This window comes from Miscanthus floridulus, chromosome 16, assembly GCF_019320115.1.
Source record: "Miscanthus floridulus cultivar M001 chromosome 16, ASM1932011v1, whole genome shotgun sequence".
NCBI lineage: Eukaryota > Viridiplantae > Streptophyta > Magnoliopsida > Poales > Poaceae > Miscanthus > Miscanthus floridulus.
The window spans coordinates 110,890,758-110,905,550 of NC_089595.1; the positions used below are offsets into that span (position 1 = coordinate 110,890,758).

At 48.0% G+C, this 14,793-nt stretch overlaps 1 pseudogene; it reads right to left on the bottom strand.

Annotated features, from left to right (window-relative positions):
- Window positions 1-45: 45 nt before the first annotated feature.
- LOC136511278 (phosphoribosylamine--glycine ligase-like) lies at window positions 46-13,549 on the bottom strand (annotated as a pseudogene).
- Window positions 13,550-14,793: the final 1,244 nt, after the last annotated feature.

A 14,793-nucleotide genomic window follows, 5' to 3' on the forward strand; every position in this document is an offset into this window, starting at 1 on the left:
CATACTTGTGGTTCTCTAGGAAAATCTCATGCTCATGGGTAACTGCTAGTTAGCCACATGCTTCTGCCTCAGTGCTCTCCAACCAATGTCGCGCCTGAAGAAGCCTTCTGGCTACTCGACAGCGCCCACTGCATCATATGCTCTTGCCCTTGCTTCTTCGATGTCCTTGCTCTTGGCAGTGACACCAAGAACTCGCCCTCCAACGGCTACAAGATTGCCATCTCCATCTAGTGCTGTCCCAGCATGGAATATCTTGACAGCTGGAGACACCTGCTCAGCCTTGTCCACGTTTTTTATTACAGCCCCCTTCTTATAAGAGCCGGGGTATCTCTGGGCCTGTTTAGTTCCCCTCCAAAACACCAAATTTTTCAAGATTCTTCGTCACATCGAATCTTTGAACACATGCATGAAGCATTAAATATAAATAAAAAATAAAACTAATTACACAGTTTAAACGAAATCCACGAGACGAATCTTTTAAGCCTAATTAGACTATGATCGGACACTATTTGCCAAATAACAACGAAAATGCTACAGTAGCATTTTGCTAAAAAAAACCGGCATCCAAACGGTGCCCTGGCTTGCCATCACAACCACCATTGCCATTTCAGGTGACCAGGTTAGTGAAACATTGCCTAGTTCTCCGTGGCAAGCGGATAACAGAACTTGTGCCAAATCAGATTCTAATCGCATCATCAGAACCCATAATGACATGAAAATAGATCAGTTGAGAAAAGGATAGTCGGAATATCATGGCAAAAATATTTCACAGGTCAAGCAAATGATTTCAGCTAAAACATTTCATCTGAAATTTGTGCAGTGTAGTTCTGAGATGTACTAGACAAGCACAATGAAGATGCAGCAAAGGAAATTCTCCATAAAGTTCAAACATATATTACAATGTAGTAATCCATTAGGATTTTTACAACAGCAGCAGTTTGAACTGATGGTGGCCTGCAATTTGGATTCATATGTACTTAGGCAAACAGCTACTCCTGAAAAAAAAGCAATCATACTTTTCTAGTGACAGTTTTTCAGATTTAGTTTTGACATGGTAGTACTTCTACTGGTACTGCGTGTTTATTGTTCCAGTAGCCTTATGATTTGTTTTTATTTAGAAATAAGATTATATTGGTTTGTTTCTTTAATCTCAGATATTAGTTCCTTAAGGTCAAGTTGTCACATCTATATAAGGATGGCTTTTATTGTATCTCCTCTCGTTAAGCAAGAAATCTGTCTTAGTTTCTAGCATCTCATATGTTCTTGACCTTCTGGTGCGACTGCTGGGCAACAGCATAGTAACACTGCTTGGGTTCAGGGCCATCTAAAGTATGCCCATGACACTAATATAGGCCTAGATATTACTGAAAAATTAACTGGTCCAAGTTAGAAATGTAAAACTGTCGTTGGTATAAAATAAAAGTGAGGTTTTTGCAGCAGCTAGAGTAAAAAATTGGAGATTCCACAGTGGTCAAGAAATGTGACCTTCCAAAATTACATTTTTTTAGGGGAATTTCCAAAATTACATGAACCAGAGGAACTTTATGGTGTCTGATATTGATTAAATAGATAGCAAGGAACAGTATAATGGCTACCAGATTGGTCCTGAATAGGTTATATAGATCTTAAAAAGGCATGGATTGCAATTTTTCACTTCGTTATACATCATATCTCCTTTTTCAGATTGTACATCATATATCTGATCACCTAGGCTAAATCCACTGCTATACAACACAGAAATGCACCATTCCTGTAGCACTATAGGAATTGAGTTTATTCAACTCATTCACTGGAACAAAATAGAGTGAACTATCAGTGGCAGACCAAGACAGCAAATTTCAGGGAGGAAGTGCAGCGCAAGCACAGACTCTGTTATTAAGATATGCAGATCCATTGCATTCTGTTGTCCAACGAAAATACATTGACCATATAGTGATCATATTAACCAAAACCCAAATTGGAACGATCAAATTTAGACATGTACATATACTCTAATGCATTGTTCTGCTAAATTGAAAGTTTACTAAGCAATTGGATGAGTCTCTTCCAAAAGATCCTGTTCTAAACTTTTTGTTTGTACTGGATTCTTGTTGGATGAATTCCGTCCCCTATACAGCACTTACATTGTGTGAATCTTCTGTTTAGCTCTTGTTTCTGACAATTAATTTTGTGGAACTTCTTGCCTGTTAATCTACAAAAATGAATACTGGATGTTAGAGATGGGAAACTAACCTGGCATTCTGGGTCACCAAATCTGACATTGTACTCAATAAGCTTATACAGCCCAGATTTCTTCTCGATCATAAGCCCAGCGTATAATGAGCCAACAAACTTGCAACCTTCAGCTGCCATGCCTTTAACAGTAGGGATAATTATACTTTCCATTACAATGCGTTTGAGCTCATCTGTCACTATTGGAGCAGGGGAGTATGCACCCATACCACCAGTATTTGGGCCAACATCACCATCCCCAACTCTTTTGTGATCCTGTGCTGATTCAAGAGGCAAAGCATTTTCGCCGTCTACCAATGCAAAGAAAGAGGCTTCTTCTTCAACAACAACAACAACAAAGCATTTAAGTCCCAAACAAGTTAGGGTAAGCTAGAGTTAAAACCTAGCTGAAGCAATCAAGGTTCAGACACGTGAATAGCTGTTTTCCAAGCACTCCTATCTAAGGCTAAGTCTTTGGGTATATTCTATCCTTTCAAGTCTCCTTTTATTGCCTCTACCCAAGTCAATTTCGGTCTTCATCTGCCTCTCTTCACCTTACTATCCTGGCTTAGGATTCCACTACGCACCGATGCCTCTGGAGTTGGACAAGCTTTTCTTCAATTGGTGCTACCCCTAATCTATCACGTATATCATCGTTCCGAACTCGATCACTTCTTGTATGACCGTAAATCCAATGCAACATACGTATTTCCGCGACACTTATCTGTTGAACATATCATCTTTTCGTAGGCCAACATTCTGCATCATACAACATAGTAGGTCTAATCGCCGTCCTATAAAGCTTGCCTTTTAGCTTCTATGGTACCCTTTTGTCACATAGGACATCAGATGCTTGGCGCCACTTCATCCACCCTGCTTTGATTCTATAGCTAACATCTTTATCAATATCCCCGTCTCTCTGTAGCATTGATCATAAATATCGAAAGGTATCCTTCCTAAGCACTACTTGACCTTCCAAACTAATATCTTCCTCCTCCCGAGTAGTAGTGCCGAAGTCACATCTCATATACTCAGTTTTAGTTCTACTGAGTCTAAAACCTTTGGACTCAAAAGTCTCCCGCCATAACTCCAGTTTCTGATTCACTCCTGTCCGGCTTTCATCAGCTAGCACTACATCATCCGTGAAAAGCATACACCAAGGGATGTCCCTTTGTATGTCCCTTGTGACCTTATCCATCACTAAGGCAAACAGATAAGGGCTCAAAGCTGACCCATGATGTAATCCTATCCTAATCGGAAAGTCATCCGCGTCTCCATCACTTGTTCGAACACTAGTCACAACATTATTGTACATGTCTTTAATGAGCCCGACATACTTCGTTGGGACTTTATGTTTGTCCAAAGTCCACCACATAACATTCCTTGGTATTTTATCATAAGCCTTCTCCAAGTCAATAAAAACCATGTGTAGGTCCTTCTTCTTCTCCCTATACCGCTCCATAACTGGTCTTATTAAGAAAATGGCTTACATGGTTGGCCTTCCGGGCATGAAACCAAATTGGTTCATACAAACCCGCGTTATTGCTCTCAAGCAATGCTCGATAACTCTCTTCCATAGCTTCATAGTATGGCTCATCAATTTAATTCCCCGGTAATTAGTACAATTTTGAATATCCCATTTATTTTTGTAGATCGGTACCAATATACTTCTCCTCCACTCGTCAGGCATCTTGTTCGATCGAAAAATATGGTTGAACAACTTGGTTAGCCATACTATAGCTATGTCCCCGAAGCATCTCCACACCTCGATTGGGATACCATCCGGTCCTATCGCCTTACCTTCTTTCATCCTTTTCAACGCCTCTCTGACCTCAGATTCTTGGATTTTCCGCACAAAGCGTCTATTGGTGTCATCAAAAGAGTCATCCAACTAAAAGGTTGTGTCCATATTCTCACCATTGAATAATTTATCAAAATACTCTTGACATCAATGTCGGATCTCATCCTCCTTCACCAAGAGATGCTCCCTTTCATCCTTAATGCACTTAACTTGGTTGAAGTCCCTTGTCTTTCTCTCACGAACCCTAGCCATCCTATAAATATCCTTCTCTCCTTCCTTCGTACTCAAATGTTGGTAAAAATCCTCATACGCTCTACCATTTGCCACACTTACAGCTCGCTTTGCAGTCTTCTTTGCCACCTTGTACTTCTCTATGTTGTCCACACTCCTGTCATGGTACAAACGTCTATAGCATTCTTTCTTCCCCTTAATAGCCCTTTAGACTTTCTCGTTCCACCACCAAGTATCTTTAGCCTTGCCTCCACTTCCTTTGGTTACTCCACACACCTCTGAGGCCACCTTCCGAATGTTGGTTGCCATCTTCTCCCACATGTTGTTTATGTCCTCTTCTTCCTTCCAAGAGCCCTCTTTAATAACTCTTTCCCTGAATACCTCTGATGTCTCCCCTTTCAGTTTCCACCACTTTATTCTTTCAGTCTTAGCTTGTTTATCCCTACGGGCATGCACCTAAAAACGAAAGTCTGCCACCAAAAGCTTATGTTGAGAAACAACACACTCCTCTGGTATCACCTTACAACCCAAGCATGCTCGTTTGTCCTTTCTTCTTGCGAGGACAAAGTCAATCTGGCTAGAGTGTTGTCCGCTACTGAAAGTCACTAGATGAGATTCTCTCTTTCTAAAGAAAGTGTTGGCTATCATCAGATTAAAAGCTACCACGAAGTCCAGAACTTTCTCCCCCTCCTGATTCCTACTACCATACCCAAAACCTCCATGAACTGCCTCGAAACCTGCGGTTGTAGTACCTACATGCCCATTAAGATCTCCTCTTATAAAAAGCTTCTCACTACAAGGTACAACTCTAATCAGATCATCTAAGTCTTCTTAGAACTGTCTCTTAGCACTCTCGTCGAGGCCTACTTAGGGGGCATACGCACTAATTACGTTCAAGACCATATCACTAACGACAAGCTTGACTAAGATAATCCTATCTCCTTGCATTCTCACTCCCACCACACCATTCTTGAGGCTCTTATCGATCAAAACTCCTACTCCATTTCTATTTGCGACTGTTCCTGTGTACCAAAGCTTAAAACATGTATTGTCCACCTCCTTCGCCTTCTGACACTTCCATTTAGTCTCTTGAACGCATAATATATTTACACGCATCCTAGTCGCAGTATCAACTAATTCTCTTAACTTACCTGTAAGCGACCCTACATTCCAACTACCTAAACGGATCCTAATTGATTCGACTAGTTTCCTTACCCTTCGCACCCGTCGACTCAGATGTGAAGACCCTTGCTCATTTTTCACTACACCCGGGCGTCGATGTAGCGCGCCACTAAGGAAGCGACAACCCGATCCTTACTCACTTGACACCATGCCCAGATCGCGACACGGCGCGTCACCAAGGGGGTGCCGACCCGGCCCGGCCATTTAACACCATACCCGGGTTCCGATATGGCGTGTCACTAAGAGGGTTACGCCCCAACAGTTTTCTTTCAGGTTTCATCTCCATTAGAATGGCTAGATTTAACGTTGGCTCGCCACGCCTATCACAACCCTCCTCCTTTACTAGGGCTTGGGACCTGCTATGTTGAGACAATATAGGCAGAGTTAAAGAAAGAGGCTTCTTCACCGTCTAGAAATTCTTCGATGACAACCCGTGAACCAGTAGAACCGAAACCTTCAACCAACATAGAGTCTATGTCTTCCAACTGATAGACAGTAAAGCCAATAGGCTTAGCATTATAGATTATGTTTACACAGGGGATTACAATATATAGAGGCCCAAGGGGCCTGTTCACATAGCCACATAGGGTGGCGTACAGCTGACTTAAATAGCAGTAATAGACTAGCACAAAGACCAAAGGAATTAGCAGCACAGTAATCTAACACCCCCCCGCAGTCGGAACGTCGCAGCAGCGGACATTCAGACTGGAGCGAAAGTCTTGAAAAACTGAGGTAGGCAGCCCCTTGGTGAAGACATCAGCAAACTGAGAAGTAGTGGGTACATGAAGTACACGGACAGCACCAATAGCAACACGTTCCCGGACGAAATGGAGGTCGATCTCCACATGTTTGGTGCGCTGATGTTGCACAGGGTTGGTGGAGAGGTAGACGGCGCTCACATTGTCGCAGTAGACGAGGCAGGCCTTGTCAAGAGGATGATGGAGTTCCTGGAGAAGCTGCCGCAGCCAAGAAGCTTCAGCGACGCCGTTAGCAACAGCCCGGTACTCGGCCTCAGCGCTAGAGCGAGAGACAGTGGGCTGCCGCTTAGAAGACCAGGAGACAAGGCTGCCTCCGAGGAATACAGCATAGCCGGAGGTGGAACGGCGTGTGTCCGGGCAACCAGCCCAATCAGCATCAGTGTAAACAACAAGTTGTGTTGGGGAAGTCCGAGGAATGGCGAGGCCATGATCAAGAGTCCCCTGGAGATACCGCAGGATCCGTTTGGCAGCAACAAGATGACTCTCCCGAGGATCGTGCATGTGAAGGCAAACTTGTTGGACAGCATATGCAATGTCGGGCCTGGTGAATGTCAAGTACTGAAGAGCACCCGCGAGGCTGCGATAAGCTGTGGGATCAGCAACAGAGGGACCAGCAGTGGCAGATACTTTGGCACAGGTGTCAACGGGAGTGGAGCATGGTTTGCAATCAGCCATGCCATGACGAGTCAAAATGTCCAGTGCATACTGACGTTGAGAGAGGAATAAAGAGTCACCTCGTCGCTGAACTGCCATGCCAAGAAAATGATGAAGAGGGCCAAGGTCCTTCATGGCGAACTCCTTCATCAGAGCATCAATAACTCGGCGGAGAAGCTGCTGGGAGGAGGCAGTGAGAATAATATCGTCCACGTAAAGCAGCAGATAGACAGTCTCTGAACCATGGCGGTAAACAAAGAGAGAGGTGTCTGAGCGAGCTTCAGTGAACCCCAGGGAGAGCAGGAATGATGCAAAGCGGCTGTACCATGCACGGGGAGCTTGCTTCAGGCCATAAACGGATTTGTTGAGTCTGCAAACATGCTGAGGGAGAGCAGAGTTGGTGAATCCGGTTGGCTGGAAGCAGTACACAGTCTCTGAGAGGGTCCCTTGAAGGAAGGCATTCTTGACGTCAAGTTGATGAATCGGCCAATCCCGGGAGTGAGCTATAGTGAGGACAGAGCGGACAGTGGCCGGTTTGACAACAGGACTGAAGGTTTCATCGTAGTCAATACCGGGGCGTTGAGTGAAGCCACGAAGAACCCAACGAGCTTTGTATCTCTCCAGCGAACCATCAGCATGGAATTTATGTTTGAAAACCCATTTTCCGGTGACCACGTTGGCATTGGCGGGCCGAGGGACAAGCTCCCAAGTGTTATTGTCCATGAAGGCGGCATATTCTTCTTCCATGGCGCGACGCCAGTGAGGATCAGCGAGGGCATCGCGGCATGACCGGGGAATGGGAGACAGACCCTCAGCATGAAGAATACGAGGCTGAATGTATCCAGTCTTCCCACGAGTCATCATACCATGGTTGTTGTCAACCGGTGTGACGGGTACAGCACCAACCGGAGGACCATCTTTAACATACCGTGGGGGGGAAGGTATGATGCTGGAGCGGCGAGGAGGAGCAGCAGCCGGTGATGATGGTGATGGTGGAGGGCGCCGAGTGTACACTTGGGTGACAGGCGGCTTCTGAAAAGTTGCTGCCATAGGATCTGCAGGGGATGGATGGCGCCTGGAGTACACGTGGGTGACCGGCGGTCTCGGTAGAGCTTCAGCCATGGGCAGTACCGGAGGAGCAGCAGGCGCCGGAGCAGCAGGCGCCGGGGCTGCAGCAGGCACCGGGGCTGCAGCCTGAGGCAGCACCTGGGCAGGGCGAGCTGCTGGCGGTGTGTGGAAGCCTGGGGGAGGGCGCCGGGGTGCTGGCCTGGCCAGAACGGGGGGCCAGAGCGGAACAGGAGCATCCTCAGATACCTCTGGTGCAGCCTGCAGAGGGAACTGAGCAGGGGCACCGGAAGTTGTACCTGCAGACGAAGAAGGAGCTAGCAGCTCATTGTTAGTTAGAAAATCAAGCTCGTGAGGAGTGGAGGTCCGGTGTCGAGAGAAGGGAAAGGTCGTCTCATCAAAGATGACATGACGAGAGATGATGACACGGTTAGTGTTGAGATCGAGGCACCGGTATCCTTTGTGATCAGGAGAGTAGCCAATGAAGGCGCACAGGGAAGAGCGAGGGGCAAGTTTATGAGGGGTGGTTGCGGTGAGGTTGGGGTAGCAGGTGCAACCGAAAGTACGAAGATCATGATAGGCGGGCTGGGTGCCGTGGAGAGCAAAGTAGGGTGTGCTCATGTCTAGAGTCTTAGTGGGAAGGCGATTCAGGAGGTGGGTGGCTGTAGCAAGGGCATCAGCCCAATAAGAAGGGGGCATGGAGGCTTGAAATAGTAGAGTGCGGGTGACATTGTTGGTGGTGCGAATCATGCGCTCGGCTTTGCCATTCTGCTGTGAGGTGTAGGGGCAGGACATGCGAAGCACAACACCTTTAGCGAGAAAGAAGGCACGGGCAGTAGAGTTGTCAAACTCACGCCCATTGTCACATTGCACGGATTTGATGGTGCAACCAAACTGAGTATGCACATAGGCAAAAAAATTAGAGAGCACAGAAAAAGTATCGGACTTGAGGCGCAGTGGAAAGGTCCAAAGAAAATGGGAGCAGTCATCGAGGATAACTAAGTAATATTTGAAACCGGATACACTGGTAATAGGTGATGTCCACAGATCACAATGCACCAAATCAAAATTCTTAGCTGCTCTAGAGGAAGAACTATGAAATGGTAAACGAACATGGCGTCCAAGCTGACACGCATGACAGAGGGAATCATCAGCAGGCTTGCTGCAGACTATGGAAGAAGACTGAGCAAGACTCTGAAGGGTAGCTGCGCCGGGATGACCGAGACGACGATGCCAGGTAGTCGGGGAGGGAGTTACCACCAAGGCGCAGGGACTGGATGGAGATGCAGGAAGCTGCAAGGTGTAGAGGGGTCCCGAGCTGTTACACCGAAGGAGGGTGTTTTTGGAATGGAGATCCTTCACAGAAACACCAAGAGGGTCAAATTCAACTGAAACAGAATTGTCAGTGGTGAATTTGCGAACAGAAATAAGATTTTTAATAATATCAGGAGCTAGAAGGACATTGTTGAGGCGAAACGGGCCGGGAAGAGTGGAAAAACCAGTGCCAACCACTGGAAGAATGGCACCGTTGCCAACAACAATAGAAGATGGAAAAGAGGAAGATGGCGAAGCTGTGATCATACCAGGGTTGGAGGCAATATGAGAGGAAGCACCAGAGTCAATCACCCATTCCGAGGAGCTTGGTGGTGGTGACAGGGTGACGGTGCTGAAGGCGTTGGCGAGATTCTCAGCAGTCCATGGCGACCAAGTGGAGGTGGGAGCCTGCTGAGGCGCCTGGTAGTATGCCCCGGGGGATGGCGATGGAGTGAAGTATCCCGGGGGCATACCAGCAACCAGAGCTTGCTGTGGTAATGGAGACTGGACGACGCGAGGCGGTGGAGCACGAGGACTGCCAGGAGTGGACCCGGGCCACATATGAATGGACCCTGTCCAGGGGTTGAGGACAGAGGGCCACTGCTGGCCACCTTGAGACTGCTGGTGCTGGTTGCTTGAAGAGCCACCCTGTGAGCCGCCTTGGCCACGTCCGCCGCGGCGGCGTCGACTGCGGCTGTTGCCGTTGCCTGGCTGCTGCCCCCCGGCAATCTGATGAGAGCGCGGAGGAGCAGAGGGCGGAGGAGGAGCCGGCGGCTTGCTGGAGGATGAGGCGACGAGGGCCGAAGGCGGTGCTGAAGGTGGCGCCATGTTGAGCTCGGCCAGGCGGAGATCAGCACGGACATCAGTGAAAGAGGGAAAAGGCTTCTGTCGAGTGACGAGCTGCGACATGAACTGGAAGCGTTCATTGAGTCCACGCAGAACGTTTAGCACCAACGTACGGTCCAGAATGGGCTCGCCAAGGTCGGCAAGGGCATCCGCCATATTCTTCATCTTGCGACAGTATTCGTCGATGGAGAGGGCGCCCTGGCAGAGGGTGCGAAACTCGGCGTCGAGCAGCATGGCGCGTGACTCGCGGTTGTTGAAGAACTGCTGTTCGAGGCCGAGCCACGCCGCCCGAGCAGTGATACCGTCGCGCTCGTGGACGACGTCGAGGAGGTCGGGGGAGATGGTGTTGAAGATCCACGAGACGGCGACGCAGTCCATGCGAGACCACGCCGCATCGTGGGCATGAACGACATCGCTGAGGACATGGTCCTTCAGGGCGAAGCGACCGAGGGCGAGCAGAATGTAGCCACGCCACTTGGAGTAGTTGGAGGACTGCAGGTCGAGGACGATGGGAATCAAATTTTTGATGTTCTGCACAGCAGCAGCCTGGCTATGGAGGCGAGCAATGGCCACGGCTTCAGAGGTGACAGAACGCAAGTCGTCGTCGTCGGAAGCGTCGTCGCGGAGCGATTCAGTGCGGAGCCGTTCGCGGAGGGCGAAGGCCTGCCGCTCCAGAGCGTCGGCCTGCTCGCGCTCCGCATCGAGGGCGGCGGCGGCGGCGCGGACGCGTTCCTGAGCATCGGCGGCGGACTTGAGGAGGGCCGCCTCCTCCTGGAGCTGCTGGGACCGCTCGGCGTTGGAGTCCCGCAGGGAGGCGGCCTCGTCTTCCAGCTTCTTGACGGCGGCGAGGGCTTCGTCGCGAAGCTTTGCCGCGGCGGCGGCCGCCGGGGCGCTGGAGCTCGAACCGCCGGATGGAGGAGCAGCCATGGAGAGGAGAGGGGACGGGGCGCGCGCAGCGGCCGACGAGGGGCGCGCGACGGCCGTCCGTCGAGGGGGCACGCGGCGGCGCGGGGCGCGGAGCGCGAGGCGCGCGCACAACGCGAGGCGGGCGCGGGGTGCGAGGCGGGTGCGTGCGGTGGAAAAGCGGAAGCAGGGGAAAGGGTACAGGACCAGATTAGTCTTCTGATACCATGATAGACAGTAAAGCCAATAGGCTTAGCATTATAGATTATGTTTACACAGGGGATTACAATATATAGAGGCCCAAGGGGCCTGTTCACATAGCCACATAGGGTGGCGTACAGCTGACTTAAATAGCAGTAATAGACTAGCACAAAGACCAAAGGAATTAGCAGCACAGTAATCTAACACCAACGCCTCATCCAAAGTCATTGCAACAACCACACCCTTTCCAGCAGCCAGTCCATCAGCTTTAACAACAATAGGGGCTCCTTCATTTTTTACATATTTTTTAGCTTCCACAGCATCCGTGAATGTGCGATACTAGGGAGAAATAAGTGCTCATATTAGAATGGTTTGAATGGCTTAACATCTGAAATTATCAATACCTACAAATGAATGGACTGTGTTTTTATTTTTTGTTGCATACTGATCTTACATTTTCTCTTTTCTAAAGCAACACAATGACTTTACTTTAAAAGTAATACGTAGGGATTTTTTAGAATTACAAATAGTTCTTAACCAGAATGCCATGAAAAATAAAATAGTTGTTTGGTTCGTATCTTAACCTACAGATGCCATCTCCTATTTGCGGGCATTTCCTAAACATAACCCTATATTCATGCCAAGACTAACTTATAGGGCTTAGAACACATAAATGTAAAAGGAAGTACCTTGGCTGTAGGGATATTGTACTTATCACACAGCTTCTTCATGAAGTCCTTTGATCCTTCTAATGCTGCAGCCTCTGATGAAGGGCCAAACATTGGTATCCCAACTTTGACAAGGTCATTTGCAAGACCCGTGACTAGAGGGGCTTCAGGACCCGCTACAACCATTCCCACTCCCCTCTTGTGGCAGAACAAGATAACATCATCACTACTGGAGATGTCCAAATCTGAAATACATGTTGCATCCCCGGACTGAGCTATACCAGCATTACCAGGGGCACATAGAACTGCAGCACATGATGGGGAACGGTTCAAGGCATAACAAAGAGCATGCTCCCTGACTCCACCACCAATGACCAGTACAGTTATCCTATCATCTGAGAAAAGGCAACAAACAGGTGTCAAGCCAACTTGCTCTTGGATTTGCATTTACATTAAAACATTTCATTTTCGAGCTGAGTTTAAGACAACAAATCAAAATAAACCAGTATCTTATGTACCGGAAACAGTGGCTGCATCAGTTGCTGAAGCGTTTGAGTGCCACATTGCTGAAGCCTTAACAATCAAGTGATGATGGGAGGCAACATGCCGCATTGTGATGGACGAGCAGTTGCTGCTCCACCACTGAGCAACGGGGTAAGACACCGAAGACTTGGAGCCATTGCACGAGTTGTTACTAGTCAACACATCCGAGCCGTGCTTTGCAGCGAGCTTGAGAGGGCCTCTGATACTGTAAGCAGCACACGCCATGGCCACTGGCGGACCCCAGATAGTCCTAGCCAATTTCTACAATGTGCAATGCAGTATGATCCAATACACAATAGTATTATACAAGTTAAAAATTTGCCAAGAAATTCAGTATACAAATATATATAAAATAATGAAAAGTATGTTACATGTATATATTTAAAAGGTCTAATAATATCTCAATAAATTCAACAAATATAAGTTCAAAACTTGCAGAATTTGCTGTATAAATAGTTCTAAGATAATTTGCTGATCTATGGTACATAAAGCATTTCCTGAAAGAAGATACATAAAAAAGCTTACTAGGAAATTTGCTGATTACTACAACGAGCCCAACTACTCTTATGGTCATTGGGACTTTATAACATCACCAAATAGACGATACAAGTTACCAAGCACTGAATAGACAGACAAAGGATTGAAAAGTTTTTGACCGAAGTCAGTAGGGGAACCCTAACCTATTTTTTTATATTTTTTTTATTCCAGACCTGTTTAAATTCGCTCTCACGGGAGTCGAAGCCAGGCCTGCCTAGGTGCTCTAACCACTATGCCAGAGACCCTTTGGCAAAGGATTGAAAAGTACTAACCCTTTGTTCCCACGCAGACGCTCTTACAACCTCCTTGGCTTCCGAGGCTGCAAATACGGCGAGAATCAAATCAAAACCGGATAAGAATAAAAGAATCAAATAGGGCGAAGATAGAAGTCGAATGAACCTCGGCGCACGAGCTTGAGGGTCCGCCGCCCGCTTTCAGAGCTTCTTGCCGGAGAGGGGCTTCGCGATGGGCGCCAGCACAACCGGGGTCTTCTTCTTCGCGGGGCGTCGGCGCGGCCTGGAGAAGGCACGGCGGCCGGCGGACCGCGGCCGTCAGCGCAGCCGGGAAAATGCTCGGCGGGCCAGGAGCCGCGCCTAGTCGCGAGGAAGTGACCAACTGGCTAGCTCTCCGCTCTGGTGATGGCGGTGGCGGCGGTCTGGGCCTAAATCCAGACTTGTTTCCTTGGACAGATGGCCTTAATTTGGGTACTGACTCCAGCCCGGTACCTAAATGCCAAAAAAAAGCCCAGCCCAATACTCCACCGTCCGCAGTCCGCACGCACCACGACACTATGGGCACACGTTTATGCCCCCTTTGGTTCACGGGTGAAGCGTAGGCTTCACTTCGTCTGGATTTGCTGACGTTACATGGTGTTTGGAACGGAGCAAAGCACAGTGCCGATTTCAGAGGGAAGGATACGTTCACTCACAAGAACGCAGGAAATAAAACATCCGAGTGGAGCTCATGTTTTGGGAAGTCTGAGGCAAATGATCAACCTAACTAGTTAAACTGTACTGCACTATGTTAGAATAATAGATAATTTTCATGTCATTTTAATTCCATAATTTAACAGCATGATGATGACATGTAAAGAAATATTAATCATTGAAATCATGATATCGATTATCTCCATGGTGAAAATACATACTAGATCATATATCATGTGGAACATATAAAGAACTATAAAGAACAGAAACATGTGAACTTGATTCATAAATCATAACTGAGAGAAATTGGCATGATATACATCTCAGATATTCAACAAGCATAAGGCTACATATGAAGCAACATGACTGTAACGATAAAGCACATACATGGAGCATATATTTGACAGAAACAAACTGATAAAACTGAACATAGGGAACAAACTGAGAGAGGATGAAACGATCATACCCTCCCGTCCGTGATTCCGAAGTCGACATGCTGTAGGAGAAGAATCCTCGACGAAGAAGACGAAGACCCTCGACGAAGAAGACGCCGGTGATCGGGAAGAAGACGAAGACTCTTGGGCAGTCGCGTAGACGCTCCCCAAAAACCTAATTGCCGATCCCCCGTGCAAGGTCCCGAACGAGAAGGGTTTCTGGAATATGTTCTCTCTTTTAACTGGAGTTGGAAGAATAGCCAGGGAAGCCGAGAAGCCTCGGAGGCATGGAGGCATGCGCCGGGAAAACCAAAAGACTCAGGGAGATCAAGCATCAGGTCGTGTGGGTGCTAAAAATTAACACGCCACGCCCGCCTGCCTGCCACGGCCCGGCCCGAGCCCGAGCCCGAGCCCGGCCCGGCCGGCGGCGGCGGCGCGCACGCGCGTGTGGCACGCCCTTGTCCGTTTCTCAACCTCTCAAATTAGAAGGATCCATTCCAATCATTTAAGTTGAGTCAA